The 20,581-nt window shown below is 40.9% G+C and overlaps 1 long non-coding RNA gene across 1 annotated transcript; it reads right to left on the reverse strand.

Moving 5' to 3' along the window:
• Nucleotides 1-1,008: 1,008 nt before the first annotated feature.
• Nucleotides 1,009-15,646, reverse strand: LOC146445209 (uncharacterized). The gene is made up of 4 exons (XR_014854057.1): nucleotides 15,103-15,646; nucleotides 12,467-12,610; nucleotides 6,404-6,571; nucleotides 1,009-2,544 (listed from the first exon to the last, which is right to left on the reverse strand). It is a non-coding gene; the product is annotated as an uncharacterized LOC146445209 (long non-coding RNA).
• Between the last annotated feature and the right edge of the window lie 4,935 nt (nucleotides 15,647-20,581).

Consider the following 20,581-nt stretch of genomic DNA (forward strand, 5'->3'; position numbering starts at 1 on the left):
GGAGAATGACTTTGTCTGCCTGAACTTCCTTAACTACTTTTATTGCCAATAAAAGAAGCTAGACTGATAGTTTGAAGCATGACAACCCAGAAGGCTGAGGTCTTCTTTCCATTGTGCAAACTGAGCACCACATGCAAGCTGTATCCCTGCCTCCCTCTACACTAGAATGTTCCTCAGCTTGTACTGGAGAAAAGGCTTTTTTCAAAGCCTTCCTCTCTGCTGAGACTGAACGGTGAGTACTCAGAAGAAACCAGCAAGATGAGTTTTTATAGAGATTCAGAGAAAATTTGAGCTGCTAGGTTGTGAAGGAAACGCTAGAGAGAGATTTGGGCTGTTAGAGGGGTGTGAAGCTGATGTGCTTTGTCTATGTAGATGTGGCTATATCACTGTCTAGTGGCTGTCCCATGGAACACAAGTCCCCTTGCTGCAGCTAGACTTTGCAGATACACCACGTGCTCAAAAAATGAGTTCTATGTTTTTCAAGCCAAAAATTTTTCTCCCCCTGCTGAGGAACATGAAGTTTGTGTATCTGCAACACATGGATCCCTTACAGAGGAGGAGATTTGCTCTTGAAGGACAGTTTATGTTGTTTTGGTCAGTGCAGGAAGGAAGAAAGGAATCAACTTCTGGTTACTAAATGCTTAAGGATTAGACTGGTACTACACTACCCCAAATGAAATCTACTGGTCCAGCTAGGAGTGAAACATAAACAAGGCAAAATCTGAATTAAAAGCTGCTAGAGAGAGACAGCACCCAGTGTGCATTGGATAAAACCAGCAGCCCTGTGGACTGAGAACAATCCAACAACAACTCCAGCCCAGTTCCACAAATGTTATTGAACAAGTCTCATGAAGGTGTGTCCTATGTGAATTAGCCTTAAACAAAGAGGACTAAAAATCTCAAGCCTGTTCCTTCTTCCTCCCTGCTGTCTTGGTTTAAAAAGTTGAAAAGTCATGATTAAATTGGCTGCACTTGTTATTTAATATGTTTTATTTAGTTTGTATCTATGATTTTTTTAAATATTTATCATATTGCTAAAGAATGGTGACTGTTTTCATAGAAACTGGAGATGGAAGAGACCCAATAAGTTCACATCCAGTCCATCCCCCCTGCTGCCATTGCAGAATTGTTCTGCATGTACATTTTCCAGGACCACCTCCAAATTAATTTTGAAATGTTCTACTCTCTTGGTGAGGGTCTATGTTCCTTGTATACAGATCTGGAAGTAGCTGGTGATGACCATTCTCATATTCTCTTTACTCCTTTCCCTTTTCATCTTCTTTATTTTCACATTTTCTTTACTCCTTCCCCTCTTCGTCTTCTTTGTTCTCTTATTCCTTTTTCAGGCACAGCACTTCTTATTTGGTTATCCTTAAATGTTTCTTCTACCTCCTTAGATTTTTTAAAAGGATCTGCGCAGCTGGGCAGGGTTACTCTGGCAGATGCAAGCAGCCTAAGCAATATCATTTGAGCAGTTATTTGTTGAGCAACCCTACCCTGGAATATCCTGTCCTGGGGAGTATGAAAAACCAAAACAAAATCTCCAAGGTATTTGCTGAATATCAAAGCAGAAGCACACAGAGAACATTGTCCCTCTATGAAACACAGCCAAGCACACTCTTCTTAAAATCATATTCTGTTATAATTCTTCAGCAAGGAATTTTCTGTTAAGGATGTTATTTATAACTATTGCAGTTCCTTTGTTTATTACCCAGTCCCTGCATTGGTTTGATCTATAGGTCACACTTGGTCTACTTGGGGCAGCTTAATGAGCTGGCCCTCATGACAGAGTCATCTCGTGCTTCAGGAGCTAGCCATGGATAAAATAACAGTTTCATGTCCACATTTTGTGATTGCAAAGGAAACTTTCCAGATGTGAGGCAGTCAAAGTGGATGTCGTGATATCTGCACCAGAAAGCTGCCAGCTCCAAAAAATAGTCCAAGAGGCAGAACTTGCTTTCCTCATTTCAACTCCAGAGACTGTTAACAACTATTTAAGAATCAGTGTGGTTAACAATGTCTATGTTTGATCATAAATGAAAAGAAAATGAAAAGAAAGAACTAGTGTGAAAAAACAGGCCACTGAGGATGAAGCTTGCCAACATTAGCACAATAACTGAACTGAAGGCAAATTTTACAGTGTCTAGCTGTCTGCTTTTTTCACTCAGGCTCCTCCTGTATTTTCTTATCTTTCCTTGGTCAATTTTGTTTTGCTTGTTCTGGTTTTTTTTTCCCCTCTGATATTAGTTCCCTCACTGTTTTCCTTTATTTTCACGTCTATATTTCTTCTCTATATTTCCATTGTTTTGTTCAGGTAAGCTACAGAAAAAACTTGCACACATTCCCTTTCGTCTTTACCTTAGCCTGAAGCACAAAAGCAGCACATCTGCCTGAGGCAATAGTGATTATTAAGTCTGCAAGTCTGTAAATGGTATTCCCTTTGTGTTAGTCACAGTTAGTGAAATGTTGGGATGGAAAACCATCAAATCTCAAAGGCGGCTTCCAAACATCTCTTCAGCACAGACAACCCAAGCAAAAATTACACTATAGGATAACAGACAAACTCGGAAATCAGAAATATGTTGAAATCAGAAGACTTCTTTGAAGTTTCAGGAATGTTTTCCCTTGTATATTTAGAAGGGCTTTTGGAGCACCCATATGTAGGTATTGAAAATTTTCAAGGTGAAAACTGAACCATAGGTGGTCATTTACTCTTGGGAACCCTCTTGATCTTCTCTCATGTCTCCCACAGCTCCTCTGCTCCCATCCTTCCTGGTCTGCTGCTCTTATGTTAAGAGAATGTGTCACTAAAGTCCTGCATTTCAGACAGATTTCTAGCCATATGTACATATGCTTGCTTTTTTGGGTTCCTCTCCCAGCTATTTTCTCTCGTAATTTCTATTCCACTTTTGAGTTGCACATACAATCTGTCCCAAAATTGTAGCATTCCTAGAGAATTTGCACTTTGAATAATAAACAGCCTTCTAAGAACAAAAAAATCTTAATTAGCTTACACACGAACTATAATCTTAAAATGTGATTTATCCAAAGAGTCAGTTCTGTTTCATGTGATTGCAGATGTGAGCAGATTTTGACAGATTGGCTGGGTGTGAGTTTTGTGTTTGATTTTGGTCAGTTCAGGTATTATCTGCCTTGGCAAACATTAACTGAGATGAATCATAAATTTAGCTGCTGTTGTGGTTAATTATTCTTGATGATGAAGGTTAATAGCTATTTTTCCCTTACAATCTTTGTAAGTGAAAGTTTTTACTCTAGTAAAGACTGAATGCTAATGCATGCTCCACATAAACCACAGGGATCTGCCTTTCTGTAAATTAGTTACTGTCTCCTATTGTTATCTAATAACAATAGACAGATGAAGAACTGGTGGAGTGAGCAGTGATGTAATGCAGATCCTTTAGGATACTTATTGTATAACACATAACAGGAGGTAACTGGAAGTATAAGGCCCCATCAAAAGATCTGAACGTCCCTCTGAAGGTTCTCTATGGAATAAAGAGTCAGCATGTGGCAATTTTTGCTCCTAAACAAGATATTTCAGCCAGGACCTTAAAATCTGAATGAAAAAAAGAAATCTTAAAACCAGGATGAATGTAGTTCTCCATATCTTTTTAGATTCACACAAAATGCCATCAGTCTTCCCTCTGCACTTCTACTCACTCACAACAATCTAATAATCAGATAGCTGATGTTGAGTGAGAAATGAGATGAGAAATTCACACCCATTGACATTTGTGCATGTATTCACTAAGGCTTAGGCCTCAACTGCAATGAAAGCAGTTGGACAGCTCAGCAGACGTGTAGATGAATATCAGGTTCACACAAACAATGCTTCACAGAAAAGTGTTAATTTGTAAACTGGAGATCTTCTGCCTCTGATTTGCACTACTGTGGCAACAGATGGAATGTTGCATCAAGTGCAAGTGTTCTTACTTTAAGACAGATGGCCTTAAAACTGGAGATGAGCAAGAAAAAGGACATATGAATGATGGAAGATTTGGAAAAAAACGCCTTAGTGAAAATTTGAAAGGGACAGATTTGTTTAGTTTGTGAAAAGGAAGATGGAGGTGTGAGTTTATCACAGCCATTCAGTACCAACATGGTGGTGGGCAAAGTGGTACATAGAGTTCAGTTTCATAGCCAAAGTCAGTTTTCTGGTAGTAAAAGGGAAAAAGCAAATAACCTTACCTGTTGGTTATCTGGTTACCTGTTTAATGTTCCAAGCTGTGCAGAAAGAGATGGGTAAGCTCTCAACTCCTCAGATACAGAGAGATACCCATTTGCTTGCATTTACACCCAGGCGCCTAGCCCAGATTCCACTTACTGGAATCTGAATTTTTGCAAATTCAGACTTGAAATCAAGTAAATTTGGTAATATTGCTGAAAAATAGTGGTCAGAACGATTACCAGCAATTACTCATTCAAAATATTTTCTATTTAAAATGGAGGGCTTTTTTTTTAGTAGTCAGGACATTAACACCAAATCCAGAAGTCTCTATTACAGAGGTCAAATTATATGTTCACAACACTTTCTTCTGTCTTTACAATATCCCAGCCTCTGAATTTGTGCTTTCATTACAGTATTGTTTGATCATCAGTCTTAATGAAGCTCTCATTAACCACCTCTGCTTTCCTGTGAAATGGTCACGCATACTATTCAGTCATTACTGAATAAAGCTAGTCATTAAGGAAAGGAAATAATTAATCTCCTCTTGTCTTCTGTGTCATAGCTGCTAATGGGATGATATGATATCTAAAATGTAGATCAGAAAGTACATTGTGTTTCTTTTTAAATGCATAAAAAGTAATTTAAACTGTTGCTATTGTATTGTACCTACTTTTTGTCATACCATTTCCCACCCTTATCATGCCTTAGAATGTGCTTGTTGGGTAGAGTGAGTCGTCAAGCTTTTATAGACAATGAGAAATTTCTAGCTGGCTTTTAAATACTCATGTTTTGGTTGATATTGACATTGTGTTTGAAGAGCAAGGGAAAACCAGGTAATTGTGTTTAGCTATATGTCCTACTACATTCCTTTTCTACATCAGTCTTCATAGTTTCCATGACAAGATGCCTCAACTAAGGAAGTATTTTGCTTCTTGGAAAGCTCTTTGCTCCAAAACCACACTTGGTTAAGAATTACCTCTCCTTTGTAAATAGGAATCAACTCGAATTAATATCCTCATTCAGTATTGCAAAGATAAGTTGCAGATTGTTAAAAGAATTAGTAACTCTGCCAACAGTCTCTGTCCTGCTGGGCATTGATTTATTCCATAGGCTTTTAGTGCTGGGTATTTGTAAACCTTTCCACCTTACCAGCTGTAACTTGGTCCACTTGTCTGTAACAAATCTTGGCACAATCTTGTTTACTTCATTATCTGTCAGTGACTGGCCTATTTAACTGACTGATTCCACAGCCACATCCACTCCTCTGCCAGTGGCTGTTTCAGTAACTAAGTCACTGTTGAAATAAAAGGGCCTGACCCCAATAGCTCTGGATTTTTGTCAATAAGAAAGAGCCTAACAAGATACTTGATGAATCTAATTTATCACCTGTCTGTGTCTGAAGCTATGGCTCCAAGAAAATGGAGCTCCTAGTAGAGCCACAAGGTTAAGGGATTCCTATTTGCCTCCCTCTGACTCCAACACTCATTTACCCCTTTTTGTTGTGTATGGTTGGCTGTGGAGGTGAACAAGAAATTAGGGAATAGATCTCATTAAAGAATCAAAATTAAAAGTATGTATGTGTTTAATCTGTTCCTGTATCATACACAGGCCCACAAACACTGTTATCATTACATTATGACTAAAGAGGCTGGATAGGAACAGAAAGGGAATCTGCCAGAATAAGAAGAAATAGCTATAAAAAGTGGCCTGAAAGCATCCCTCAATTCCTTGAGGCTTCCTGAAACTATTCTAAGTATTCTGGAGTCAAAATATTAGTATTCTAACTTTTCTTTAATTTCATTATTGCATAGTTCTCCATCAGTAGTTGTCACACCTACTGCTTTCACTGTTTTCCTTCTCTTTTAGTCTTTGTGCTTGCTTTGAGTTGTTTGCTTTTCTAGTAGCACTTTCAGCCCTCAGAAGATACTGTAGTTATTAATTTTTTAACTTTTCCCAGAATCCAATTTATTTTGCTTTGAGTTTGAAACAAACCCATCATCCATCATCTTGTAAGACAGAAGACAACATTTGGCACTGTAGCTTGGTGTTAGTAACATTTTTCAAACTTATTTTTCTACTGCTGGTTTGTTTTGGGTGATGGCAAAAATTTTGTAACTTGCATTGGCTTTTTTTTCTTTTTATTTTAATGGTAGTCAGTTTTATTTGTTTTACTCTTTGTTTTTAGAAGTACTTATACAGTACAAGAGGACTTACACTGATTACAACTGCTTGCATCTCAGCTACCAGCTGTTTACCTCTCAGCTTCTTGTTGAATGTGGTAGGCTAGGAGACGCCATGTGAAGATTGAAAGCCTGTCATGTCTACATCCTGGATGCTGTCCTCAGCTCTGGTCTTTCCCACTGAAAACAGGATATACTGGAACTAGAAGAGGTACAAAAGAGTAAGGATTGTCAGTGAACTGGAATAGTTTACGTACAGACAGAGATTAAATACGCTACTCAGCTTGGAAATGAGGCAGCTGAGGTATGTTATGGTAGAGGTCTGACAAATCATGAATGAGTTGGAAAAAGCAAAAGATAAGTTTGCTATTTCAATGTCTTCCCCAGGACTGTTTTGGCTTTCAGGGAGGACTAGAACTGGTGGATTCTAGAACCTGGGAGACAGTTGAACTACATTTGGACTGTTCATTTACTCCCTCCCTCAGCATTTGTCACTGGTCTATAGAGGCAGTATGCTGCCTTCTGAAGTGGACCTTTAGTACAACTGAGGATGGCTGCTCTTACCTGCTCAGGCAGCCTGGAACCAGGGAAGGAGAGATGGAGAGGAGGCCTGAATGCATTAGGCTATGAGATCAAGTCATCACTGAGACAGTGCTGAGTGATGTGATTGCTTGTTGACTGCTAGACAGGAAAGGCAGATATTAGGAGAGGATGGAAAGAATCTGACTTTCCCTTTCCTGCTTCTGTACTTTCAAGTGGCTTAGCTCACAGTTTTCACTGTGAGGCTGCTGTCTTTTTTCCTACCTTCCTCATGTTAACATTCTCTTTGTGACCTTTAGGCTTGGGCAGTTTCTTTTTAAAAGACTCTTTTGGCATTGTCACTATCTAGGTAAGGTGTTCATGGCCATGTCTGTTTCTATATCTGCCTCTTTCATATGCCTACAACATTCCCCAAATCAAATATTAGAGGCAAGGTATCAGTTAAAGAATATCTGCCCTGAAATAAACCTTACACATTCCATACCATTTCCCTTATCACTTTTTTGCAAAAACTGAATTTCTTCTGCAGGCTGCTGTTCCTCTCTTCTAGCCATCACATTTCTCATTCCAGGCCAGCTACTTCATGTTGCTAATGGTTTCCCCTTGTTGTGCACCCGATGTATAAACAGAGGTCTTTTTGCACAAAACAAAGTCGAGTTATCATCTTTGATCAGATCATTTGGATCAGGTTCAGCTGACAGCTACAGAGTTGTTTTTCCACCCCTATGCATTTTCAACATGCTGCAAATCCCTTATGCTTGTGGGATTTCTGTTTGTTTGCTTGGGTTTCTTCAGAGGTTAACTTCTCCAAAGAGCACTGTGGAAAAGAGAGGAATGCAGCAAATTTCCCAGATCCTGAAGAGCAAAGAATGTGTGTTGCTGGCAGAATATGATTGCTAAGAAACATCTTGGATGCCATCAAGCTAAAAGCATAAGGGCTGTGAAGTCAAAGAGTGCATCCACAGAAAAAAGGTGAAGCTTAATCTGTCAGGCCTTTGAGCATATGGTGCACACATAAAATAGATCTTCAAGATCAAAGGTTAAAAGTTATTTTTTAACTTATGTAAACAGTTCTTTGGGCTTCCACAGTACCTCTCCTTTTGTCTAGGGATGCTAAAGTGTTTTCGTAACTCTGGGGACAAATTACCTTATCTAACAATCAGGGACAGTAATGTGCAGAGAGTTTAGGTGCAAAGTCAAGCCATGCAATCAGAAAGTAAGGGCTGGCAAAAGCAGAGAGTGTGCCTTTCTCTGTGGACCTTGCTTTTACAACATCAAGGATTTGATTTTTGAAAGGGCCAAACAATTTTTTTAGAAATTTGTCTATTAATGGGCTAAGCTTTTCTATAACCAAAAGACTATCAAAAGGTTACTTTGTACTGTGATTTACCAAAGGGGAGACTGATACCTATGCAGGTAATGAAATATTATTATTATTATTCCTGTTTTCAAGATGAGATACTCAACACTCAGTCCTGTGTTCTCATGGATGAAATGATACTTCTACCTCTACTCTGCCCACCTTTGTAAGAGCACACGTACCAAAACATACACCTTTAGACAATGGAGCAGCACTGTTGCTGAAATCTTAGCCATCCTGCAGGCTCTGATTGCATCCCTGAGCCCTAAGTATCAAGTCTCCACCTGGGACACTGTACATTGGGGTATTGATGCCATCAGTATTAAAGAAATTATTTTCTGGATACAGAGCTTGACAACAGCAATGCTAAGCAGGTTTTGTCCACCTTTTTTTCCATGTTTCTACTAAATGTCAGTGCTCCAAGTTCAAATTTGATTTATGCTTCTAAGTGCTTACATATCTCTTCACTTGCCCTCATGAACCAGGAATGAAACTAGAAATAGCATAGATAGACCAGGCTGTCCTTGCAGTATTGTCCACCCTGGAACTGAAATATGAAGTGGTTGTTTCTTTGATCTAGAAAGTCTGAATAACACCTAGAGTACCAAAGTGATCTACAGGAAAGGGCATGATGGAACGTATTCATGTTGCCAAATGTCTGTGATTTTAAAGGAACCACACTAAACACAAGCAGATGTTCAGAAAATAGGCAAAGTTATTGTCAAAGGCCCTAGTAAGAGCCACTTTAGAAGAGTGCCTGATTTGCAGTATCTGGGTAGGCAGTTTACAGAGAAGTCTGAAGCAGTTTTTGATTTTGTGAAGGTCTGATTTTGAAGCATCTCTTCTTCCTGAAGTGTCACAAAGACCCTAAGATTACCAAAAATAGTGAATAGAAATCCTATGGAGGAAAAATGATGGGGGAGATTTGAAATGTTACACTGACTTTGAAAATAACTTTTAAACAAATCTTTTAAACAATTTAAAACATAAATTTTGGAAACCAAAAGGTATTTGGGTTGAAAAAGAATGCTTAATTTTGAAAATATTAAATTTAGATCTCATAACCACATAATTTCTTCCCCAGACTTTTACTGAGTCAATTCATAAAGAGTTGCACTTTCTCACCAGCAGGGCTGATTTCAGAGAATTGGCTTTTCCTGATAAACAGTGTAACTTCAGAAAAGCCATGACCAGTTTTAAGAGAGACTGTGTTCAAAAGCAACTCCTCACATGGGCCTGGGAGTGCATGCTGCTTGCCAGTAACGAACATCATCACCTGGTGGTAAGTAGCTTTTTAATCAACAGCTGTCAAAAGGTACAGGTCAGCAAGACCAGCACAGAAAAAAAAGATGCTGATGTAGGTATTCTGTGTAGGAGGCCTGACCATGTAAGATGAGGAGATGATAGCATGAAGGCTTTTTTTTTTTTTTTTAACAGAAGCTGGAATTACTGGAGGCATCAGTTAGTCACATGGCTATGCACACAAGAAAGTTTGTTCTCTGTGGCCTGCAAATGAGATATGAAATAATTTGCAAGGAAATGTGTCTGTTGCTATGTAGTCCCCAGCATGGTAAAGCTCAAAAATTCCTGATCAGGTTAGGAAGCTGGTCCCTACTGCCTACTGCCCTATTTCCTGGCACTTCCCACTAGCTGTCTCTGCACTCTTCTGCTGATGTGATGCATTTCCTTGGGTGTCTGGGAAGTGAGCAACTATGAAAAGATTACTATGGAAAATCTATTAACACTGCTGTGTACTGACTGCACGTGTACAATAGTTTAGGATTCAGGAGCCATGGAAATGCCAATGACTAGTTTAAGAAATGAAGTTATTAATAAAAGATTACGTGTATTCACTTGGATGAATGACAAACAGGGATATTTGCTCTAGATAGTGCAAAAGCATATTCTGTCAAGAATATAGGGTAATTAAACCAATAAAACAATACTTCCTTTAGTCCACATTTGTCAAACTTCAAGCCTCTGATTTGACTTGTTTCCTCCACTGTCCTCTTTTTCCCTTGCAGATCAAAATCTGCCCAGATCCCAAACATGCTTGTTATCCAATTCAGAACAAGCACATCCTTTTTTAACCCAGTTCAAGCAAAGCCCAGAATGTGGATTTCCTGTTGGAAAAGGGGTCTACAGTGACTGAGATCAGTTATTGAGTAGTTGGCTCAACAAGGAAGAATGGCCTCGTGGATCAGACAGTGGAGTGATTCTCAGGAGATCAGATTCTGTACCTTGCTCTTTGAAAGCCTTCCTGTCCAAATTCAGTCAAATTGCTTAACTCTGTGCTTTGGTTCTCTTGCATTGTGACGGTACTTGGCTACTTCTCTTGGGAGATGCTTGCATATTATAGTGATGCTGACAAATAAAACACTTAAATGTCTAAGTAACTCCAATGCCAATTTCTGTGTCTGCCCTGACATAAACCTCAGAGCTACAAAGACACCAGGACCTTCACCGCTGCCTTCTGTGTTAGCTTTTTCTCAGTTTCAGTGTTTCAAAGTTAGTGTTTTCTCAGCTCTTGTTTGGAACCATTTAACTCCATTGTTTCAATTCCAGGCTTTCCTTATTTCTGAAATGTTTCATTTATGCCAGATTATAAATCAGATTGTAGCTAATGGAAACAGCCATTTTATTTTTTCCTATCTACTTTCAAAGGCAAGACATAGGCTTTTTGGAATTTTCAACTAGTCAGCCATCCTTATTTCATTTGAACCATTTCTCTGTAGGGAATGTTAATCGATTGCTGTGGTCCTTCTCAGATATTTCAGTAGTGAGTTGGTCCTACACAGCATGAGTGTGACAGAGAAAGAATTAGACTTTTCACATGGCTCCCTCACTGAAGGTAACAATCTTCCCGGTGCATTTCCTTGTGTCTGAGACTCTGTTGCAGCTCATTCTTGGAGTGTGTTACTGTAGCAGAGGTCCACAACATCAGTGACTTGGTTTTAACTCTCACTGGGGACATTGTAGGAGATCCTGCAATTCTTTTTCCTATTACTTAATGTAGCAGATTCCTCCTTTGGTCTGTGAATCAAGAAATTTTACTTAGTTTAAAAAAAAAAATCCCCCTTGTTTAAATTTACATTGGGCTGGATGACTAACAGGGCAACCACCTCCCTTTTGCTGATAGCAATTGTACCTAGCACTCTGATGTAGAGACTGCTGAACAGAATGAAGCTTCAATCAAACATCTTCACTCTTTCATGTGTAAAGTAGCACAAAACACCCCCATTCTAAATATGCAAACGTATACACATAAGTTCTCCTCCTTTTACTGGTCTATGTGTACTCATCACAAAGATGAGGCTGGGATGTTTCTTCTAATTGGTTCATGCAGGATCATTTCCAGGGTCTGCTATATTTTCTGGTTCGAAGTTCCAGAATTTTGCCTCTTCTCACAGATCTTCAGATTAGTTAAGAGTGGCTCTATCACTCTGCCGAATCACATCAGCTGCTCCCTGCTCTCAGAAGGAGGAATACAGTAAGCTTGTTCCTCTTCATAACAGGTATTTTTGTTAATCACAGGGAGAAAACCACTCGGCATACACATCAGAACAGTCTGCACTCTCTATTATGTGTAAAATCTAGCTCACTTCTTCCTGAAACTGCATTTCTACCAGCTCTATTGGACTATTTGCTTAAAATAAAAGTAGTGCATCTTCCCACTGAATGTTGAGTAGCAGTATTGCCATAACACACAAAAGAATATTTTTTTCTGATTTTGTCTCACTGAACTACTTTTAAGGTACTACTGCACCAAAATCTAGGTTTACCTAACTAATGCTCAGAAGCCTGTGGTGATCTGCTGTCTTCTTCATCTTTTCACACAAGCAAACGTTTTACATCACCTGGCTGTATTTACATCACTTGGAAATGAAAGAAAGGCAAAGACCCATTGCAGTTGCCTGGTATCCAATATGTGTATTTGTTGATAGACTTATTAAGAGGCTTTTTAAGGAGCTCACTTGAATCAGCAACAGTACATCTCTGTATGCTTTTCCTGCATACATTTTTGAAGCTTCTTGTGCAATTTGGCTTTCAGGTAATGTTTTCTAAGTCCATGAAGGGTCCAGTGAGTTTAGCTTCTGAGCCAGAGGCCTAAAAACTTGCAAGAGCAGCACATAGGTTGTTATTTCACTTCAAATTACTCAGACATTTACAGTGAAAGTAGAAAAAATATGCTCTTACTACAATCAAGGTATCAACTGCAACAGCCCAAGTGATAATGATGGCTTTCTTCCAGAATATTGTCTATTCTTGAAACATGCAGAACTGCTGCCATGACTAGATGAGTGGGACATTCCTTTTTTTTCCTTTCATTTTTCCTCTTTCCTGTACCTGTGAGAGGCAGAAAGAGAAGAAAAAGGAGAGAGGTTTGAAAGTATTTTTCAAATCTCATCAAGGCAAAGACTTCTGTTAAAACTGCTTGTATTGCCAGAGTAGGAATGTATACAAAGTGTCTCAGAGAAGATCAGTAATAGATAAGTAACATTTTTATATAAAACCAATAAATTATTACCACAATGTTTCCAAGTCTTTAAGTCCCATGTGCTCCACAGCTTACTTCCTAAAATGTCCAGGGCAAGCAAAAACTGGCTGCTAAAATTCTACAATCACAGGACTTCTTCCTTCATCTCCTTTGCTTGTGCACTGTAACATCATGTTATCATGTGAGGACATGATAACACTATCTTACCTTATGATGTTAAACTCACCAGGGAATGTGGCAAAAGAATGCTTTTCAAAATGTCCTTGTGACACCCCTACCCAGCTTAACACTTTTGTCATTACCACTCCACATTGCACAGGGGGAATCATTGTGGGTGTGTAATAATCATGATGCTGGAGCCTTCACATTAGGGTCCCTATTCAACTCACTTAAATGCTTGGGAATCGTCAGAGGCATGTAAAAGAATGGATTTCCATGTCTCAGAATGTGGAGTGTTAATGTAAACTGCAAGGATTAATATTACACCTCTTGGTTTTTCACAGTACTGCCACATGGAGACCTTTTATTGTCTGACGTTCCTTCTTTTAGCAGTATTACTTTCTTTCATATTCTTACTTGTTTCTGAAATTGTACTTATTCACACCAATAAAACATTTAGGAAACAGCTGATGGAGAAGAATGTACACAATGGAGTTGTACAGAACTATGGAGCTTAAAATCCACCATGCTGATCTTGGCACATCTAATGACCCATGTTAGATAACCAAAATTATCAGGCCTCTTTATTCACTGGTAGATCAGTCCCCCAGTGCTTCTCTTTGGGTCAGTTGAAATCAGCCCATTAAGAACATTCAGTGCAGGGAAGCCTCTGGTATTAGAATAGAAACTTTCAACCAATTTTTAAAATTTCTCTCGGAAATGCTGAGAACAAATTTCAAAGATTGTAGTTAGACGTGTGTGTGGGGGGGAAATAATTAAGAATGAAAAAGGATTGTCTTGATATTTTATATGTTTTTATTCTGTTCCCAATTTTGTTTGGATTGTACTGTACTGGCACTCTTAAATTAAATGCTTTGGCTAGATTTTTTCAAGATTTTACAAATACTTTTTTTTTTCTTTGTATTTTCCCTTTTAAGAGTAAGAGTATACTTTCAATTATTAATTATTTCTCTGAGAGGAAAACTGCTTTCTACCAGCTGCAATTTTCACCTGCACAGTTTGCAAGTTTCATTAAATAGGATCTTCTCCCCTTAGAGAGTCTCTGTCCCTGTCTCTGATGTGGTATCATCCATATTCTCATTTGTCTGGATGAATTTAATTCTTCCTGTTGCATTCAGTTGTCTGAATAGCTTTACACTTTCAAACACACCTTATAATTAATTTTCCCTCTTTTCTAAACTTCAGCCTTCTTGTCCCATGCCATTTTCTTCACCCTGACTGCCTCAGAGTTCTGTTCACATGAATAATTCTCCTTCTCCCTGTATCTTCTGGGTACTTTTCTAGTTTTACATGAAAACGTCCCAGAATGCGAATGAAGCAAATTGCAGTGAATTTTTTGAGAGTAGGCTAGACTTATGGGATTGATCATGAGCCAGGCTTGAGCGGAGGGGGAGATGTGACAGGAAAACTACAGTGCAACATTAAAGACGAGCAGAGTGAATGCACGGACTCTCATTACCTCATGTCCCAAAGCACTGTAGCTGCTCTGGGAAAAAGGCATAAAGGGTAAGAGGCTGGTGAGATGACTTCTGTCCATGTAGCTCATGACGAAAGAGCTGACGGTGGCCAGAGCTGATGGTGACCAGGGCTGTATTGACAGCAGCATCGCCAGTAGACCATGTAAAGAAAGCAACACTACTGTGTTTTGCTGAGCACTTCTCATACCACCTCTAGAATAGAGCGTCCAGTCCTGGGTTCCCCAATGAAAGCAAGACATAGATAAATAAGTGCAAGTTTAGTGGTGATGTGACTGGAGCACTCACATTGTGAGGAGAGGCCGAGGGAGCTCCCTCTGTTTGCCCTGGAGATACCAAATTGCATCTTTCCAACACCCACAGGGAGGTTTTTGAGAAGATGGAGCCAGGCTGTTTGCAGTGGTACATGGTGAGAGGATCAGAGATGGCAGCCAGAAGCTGAAAGAGGAGTGGCTCAGGTTGGATGTAAGTTTTCCTTTGGGAGACAACTCACTCAAGCAGCAGAGCAACAAGGTAACCCCTGGAAGGGAGTGCCATTTCTATCCTCCAGTCTAGAGAAGGGCAAAAAACTGTGGAAGGATCAGGCAAGTAAGTCCTATGAGGAGTGGCAAAGGGAGCTGAGGGTGTTTAACCTGCTAGAAAGGGGTGTCAGAGGAGACCTTGCCACTCTCTATGACTACCTGAAAGGAGGCTGTAGCCAGCTGCAGTGTTGGCCTCTTCTCCCAGGTAACCAGTGATAGAAAGAGATGTAGCCTCAAGCTGTACCAGGGGCAGTTTAGGCTGGATATCAGGAGAAATTCTTCACAGAAAGGGTGACTTAAACATTGGAATGGGCTGCCCGGGGAGGTGGCGGAGTCACCATGCCTGGAGGAGTTTGAAGAAAGCCTGGATGTGGCACTCAGTGCTCTGGTCTGGTTGACACGGTGGTGTTCAGTCAAAGGTTGAACTTGGTGATCTCAGAGGTCTTTTTTAACCTAATTGATTCTGTGGTTCCATGATTTTGTTTATGGGACCTGGCAGGACATGGCCCTGGGCAGCCCAGTCCAGCCTCAGCGCTGACCCTGTTCAGAGTCTAAGTGGGGGACCAGAGGCCTTCTGGTGTTGCTTCCTGCCCTTGGCACTGTGACGCCCCCTCAGCATGCCCTCATGGCAGCCTCCTCACTGTCCCCTCACTGTTCCTTCACAGCCTCCTTACAGCTCCCTCACTGTCCCCTCACAGTCCTCTCACAGTCCCCTCACTTTCCCCTCACAGCCCCCTCACAGCTCCCTCACAGTTCGCTCACTGTCCCCTCACTTTCCCCTCACAGCCCCCTCACAGCTCCCTCTCTTTCCCCTCACAGTTCCCTCACAGTTCCCTCACAACCCCCTCACTATCTCCTCAATGCCCCCTCACAGTCTCCTCACAGTCCACTCACAGCTCGCTCACAGCTCCCTCAAAACCCCCTCACAGTCCCCTCAGTTTCCCCTCACTTTTCCCTCACAGCCCCCTCACACTCCCCTCTCTGTCCCCTCACTGTCCCCTTACAGCCCCGCACGGTCCCGGGGCCTCCGGAGCCGGCAGGGGGACCCCGCGCCTCAGCCCGCGCTGCCGCTGCCGCAGCCTCGGCTTTTAAGGCATGAAATTGAGGTGGAGTTCAAATGAAATTGATGTGGAAGCCAAGGGGTCCCGGCGTGTCAGTTCAAACCGTGCTCCCTGCCTCAGGGAGTTCGGGGGGTGGAGAGGGGCCGCCAGGACTGCTCGGGCTCCGTGGCCACTGCTGGTCAAGCGTTCCGGGGGGGGCAAAAGGAGCAGAAAGAAGAAATAAAGACCCAAGCACAGTAGCCTGACTGGGTACGGTTATCATAAGACACAACTGTATTTTCCCTCTGCTGTGTACAGTCACTGCAGGGGTTTGTGTTGGGCTTTAGACTGGCTAGCTACAGTCAGCATTCGAAAATTCCTCTGTGGGTGAGTGTTTGGGATGTGATACCCTTGAATCCAGACTTCCACTCACTTTTTGCCCAAGAGAGGAAGCTTAGGAGTGGTAAAACTGATATGAGAAGATAAGTATGTGCCATGTTTCCTAACTCTGTGTTCTGGGATCAAACGGCTGCTTTGCATCACTTCAGAGGAAGCCAGGGTTTGATGTTTCAGTGTGTTATGCTGATCAAGCATTTTTGTATTTTCATTGATAAAACCTTCTATGTTCCTGTACTGAGTTGTTTTAATACACTTTCTGCGCTGGGTGCATACATAATATTGAAGAACTTAACCACTGACCCAACTGAAAAAAAAACCCAAACCTACCCTGTTGAAAGTCTAATTGAAAGTCTAATTGAATTTCTGTAAAGGCTTAGGTCTGCAGAATAGTTTTCTCTCTTGAGCACTTCTAGCCTGCTTTCCCATGATTTCAAAGATCTTAAGCAATAGCTTTGGCTTTTAAGTATAGGCTCCAACTCAGGCTGAACTAAAGCAGAAAAAGGAATTAGTTGTTACTGAGGGGTTCATTATTTTAAATTATATTTTCCAATACAGCTGGACAAAGATGACTGGCATATGACCTGTTGTTATCCCTCAGCATAATTCTGCCAATTTCAACCAATCCAACCTGATCAAACCTCAGCTGACACTCTCCAAACTGTAATTGGACAGTAGATCTTGCACAATATCCCAGTCACAGAAAGAAAAATCTCTGAAGGAAGAATGTCTCACAGTTTTAAGGTCCTCTGCTTCTGGATGTCTGATCTGTTAGAAAAGCTTCTACCTCTCTCACAATATGCTCTGTTGCCATAGGCAACTTGAGCAATAGAAGCTGTGGCTACTGATAATTCCTTCAAGAATCTATCTAGTGATAAAGGAATAGGATACTGAGCATCTTCTTTTCTTTCCTTGGCTTTGTCTTGGCTTTTGTTTCCACACAAAGTCTCTTGCTAGATGCCATAATTTGTGTTCCCCCTAATGTTTTGTTAAATCCGTCCCTTTCTATTCCACAGTACAAATGTATTATATGCTGGATCTTTCATATATGTTCAAGAAACCTGATTACTCTGACTCTTTCAACTCAACTTCTTTGTCTCCTTTCCATGCAGCAGCACATGTTGGGAGATGAGAAGCTGGAAAGCAGCTTTACAGAAATAGACCTGCTGATCCTGGTGGACACCAAACTGAACACCAGTGACAAAGGCTAATGGTATCCTAGACTGGATTAGGAGGAGCATTGCCATCAGGTAAAGGGATTTTATTTTTCCCCTCCACTCAACACTGGTGAGGCCACACCTATAGCACTGTGTCCAGTTCTGGGCCCCCCAGTAAGAGCTCTTAGTAGAAAGGATCTTTCACACCTTGGTCATTTAATCAGTCATTTCAAGTGTTGGAATACCGGACAGATGAATCAGGTCCTTTTTCCATTTTCTTCATCATCTACATAGGTTAAACTCCATAAACTTCACATTGTAAACATGAGACTAGAGACTCAATCAGCTTTTTTCAGTTCTTTTCCAATTCTAATATGTTAACTTTTTTCCAAAGTATGACAGATATTTCTGGATATAGCAGTGCATTTAAAAGGGCAAGGTAAAAAAATAAGATCTCTCCTTTGCTTCTATGTCATAGTCCCTTTTTCACACTTGTACAAGTTACATCAAAGGTGTGTTTCAGAAAAGGGCAGGCAATATACATGGTGCACCAGATGTGCATGTACATATATAACTGCAATCTGAGTTGCTCTCAACTCATCTTTCCATTTTTCCCAAGGTCTATGTCCTTCTGAAATACTAAGCATTGCTTATTAGAAACAGGTAGCTGGCCATAATTTTTCATGATTTTCATGAGGTTTTTTTGTTTAAAGAGATTAACAAAAGCAATGGACAAAAGATATGCTGGTCTCAATATCAAGAACACACCAAGTGCAGGAAAATTTGATCTTGCAGATCTGCCATAAATTTCACAAGTATGCGAGGGGGTATGACAAGTCAGTGTCTGTAAGAATATTTTGGATTTGTGGACTTCTGTGCAGAATCTCTCCTGGCTAGTGGCATGCTTTGCCCAGCTTTCCTGGAGTCTCTGAAGAAGCCCTGCACTTGATGCATAGGCACTTCCTGTTGCAAGCCAGCCTGGTGTATCACTCACACTTACAATTTCTCAGTCCTCATCTGTTCCCCCATCTATCTCAACTTTCACCAGCTTTCCTGTTTAATTGTAGTTTTTCTCTCAAAAACCTTCTTGTAGTCCATCCTGAAATCAGAAAACGTCTTGCTTAAATCCTTCCCTGTCCCAGCATAATGGTCCTCCTAGTGCAGAAGATGGAAAACCGAGGAGAGATAAGTTATGAATTATGACAGCCCAGCATTCCAATGTAGAGAAGTATTTCATATCTACATGCATATTTATTTAATTTTGCTTCTTGCCTACTGAGTTTGCAAAGGAGGAAGAAAGAGAATTTGAAACCAAAACATAGATAGATTTCTTTAATAGAATTACCATATTTTTGTGGTTGAATGTAGCCTCCAGTAGCAAATAATTCACCTAAAAGAGGAAAAAGTCCACTAAGGGATATTTGCCACGGGATGCTTTGTTAATGACAATCCCCTCAGAAGTAACTGTGGAATATTCAAGAAATGCAACCCTCCACTGTTCCATCACTTGTTAACCATAGGGAAATATTGTTTGTTGCAGTAGCACTGAGTGGCATTAAAGAATTTTCAGTAAAAACTAACTGACTTTCTTCTTCACTAATGAGCTGAATGCTGTGAGCAAGTGTACACAGCAGCAGCTTTAAAGATGATAAAAAACTTGGAGGAGTGGACCTCAGACAGTTGTGTGGCCATCCGCAAGGGTCTCAAGAAGCTGGATAAATGAGCAGGGAGGAGCCTCAGAAGAAAAATTAAGGAAATCCAAAGTCCTGCACCTTGGGAGAGTGCTCCATGCGTGGGTATAGGCTGGGGCAATCCCTCTAGAAAACAGCTCTGAGAAAAAGGACAGGGATGGCCTAGTGGACAAGCTGCAGATGAGGCAGCAGTGCACCCTCGTGGCAAAGGCAGCCAACAGTATCTGGACTGCATCAGGCAAAGTGCCGTCAGCAGGCTGAGGGATGTGGTGCTGCCCCTCTAATCAGCACCTGGAGTCCCGTGTCCAATTCTGGGCATCCCAGTATGTGAGAGATGTGGACATACTGGAGAGAGCCCAGTGAAGGGCCACAAAAACGATTAAAGGAATGTAGCATCTCTCATCTGAGTACAGGCTGAGCATACTGGGGCTGCTCAGCCCAGAGAATGCCTGAAGGGAGGATGTAAAAGAGACTGAGCCAGGCTCTTTTCAGTGGTGCCCTGTGACATCCCCAAAGGCAACAGGCACAAACTGAAACCCAGGAGGTTCCCTTTAAAAGCCAGGAAATCCTTTTTACTGTGAAGGGTGACCAAGCTCTGCACCAGGTTATCTGCCCAGATATGTTGTGGGGTCTCTGTCCTCAGAGATATTCACAGGCTGCGTGGACATGGACCTGGGCAACTTGCTCCAGGTGACCCTGCTTGATCAGGAGGGTTGAACTGGAAAATCTCCCTAGATCCATTCCAATCTCAACTATTTGGTCATTCAGTGCCGGTTAATCAGTGAACCTGAAGGAATCTATCACAACTCTAAGTCTGATAACAGAATTTTACATTAGGGCATTGGATACTGGTTTGACACACCTTTGCCATTTCTTTGTTAACATATTCTGAAATTCACAATGTTCCACCTCAAAAGAAAGGAACAGTGTTTTTGAGTGAAGCCGTTACATGCTGTGGTATATAGCAGGTGTACAGTTTCGTTTGCTTGCCACATTGATGGAGTCACTAACTGACCAAAAGTTGCTAAAAAACCAAAAAGTGTGTGAGGAGATGGTCTGCAAATCTGAATGCATTTGTATGGAGAACAAAAATGCCAGCACATCAGCCATGCTTTTCCTGTGCCTTGCTACTGTGCTACTGTGCTCATTACACCTGCTCGTGCAGAGGATTAATGTGTTTCAACACATAGAGACAAATTAAGATTTTCCCTGAAGCCCATCTGCTTTTTTCCCCTTAAATCTTTACCTGCAGGACAGAATTAGACTTGATTTCAGGGAAAGAATAGAGGAGGCAGAGAAATTGAACAGTTAATAGAAGGAGGCTGGCAGCCTAAAGTAGAGAGATGGCAAGGGA

Source organism: Lichenostomus cassidix, chromosome 1, assembly GCF_008360975.1.
Source record: "Lichenostomus cassidix isolate B80296 chromosome 1, HeHo_3.0, whole genome shotgun sequence".
Classification (NCBI taxonomy): domain Eukaryota; kingdom Metazoa; phylum Chordata; class Aves; order Passeriformes; family Meliphagidae; genus Lichenostomus; species Lichenostomus cassidix.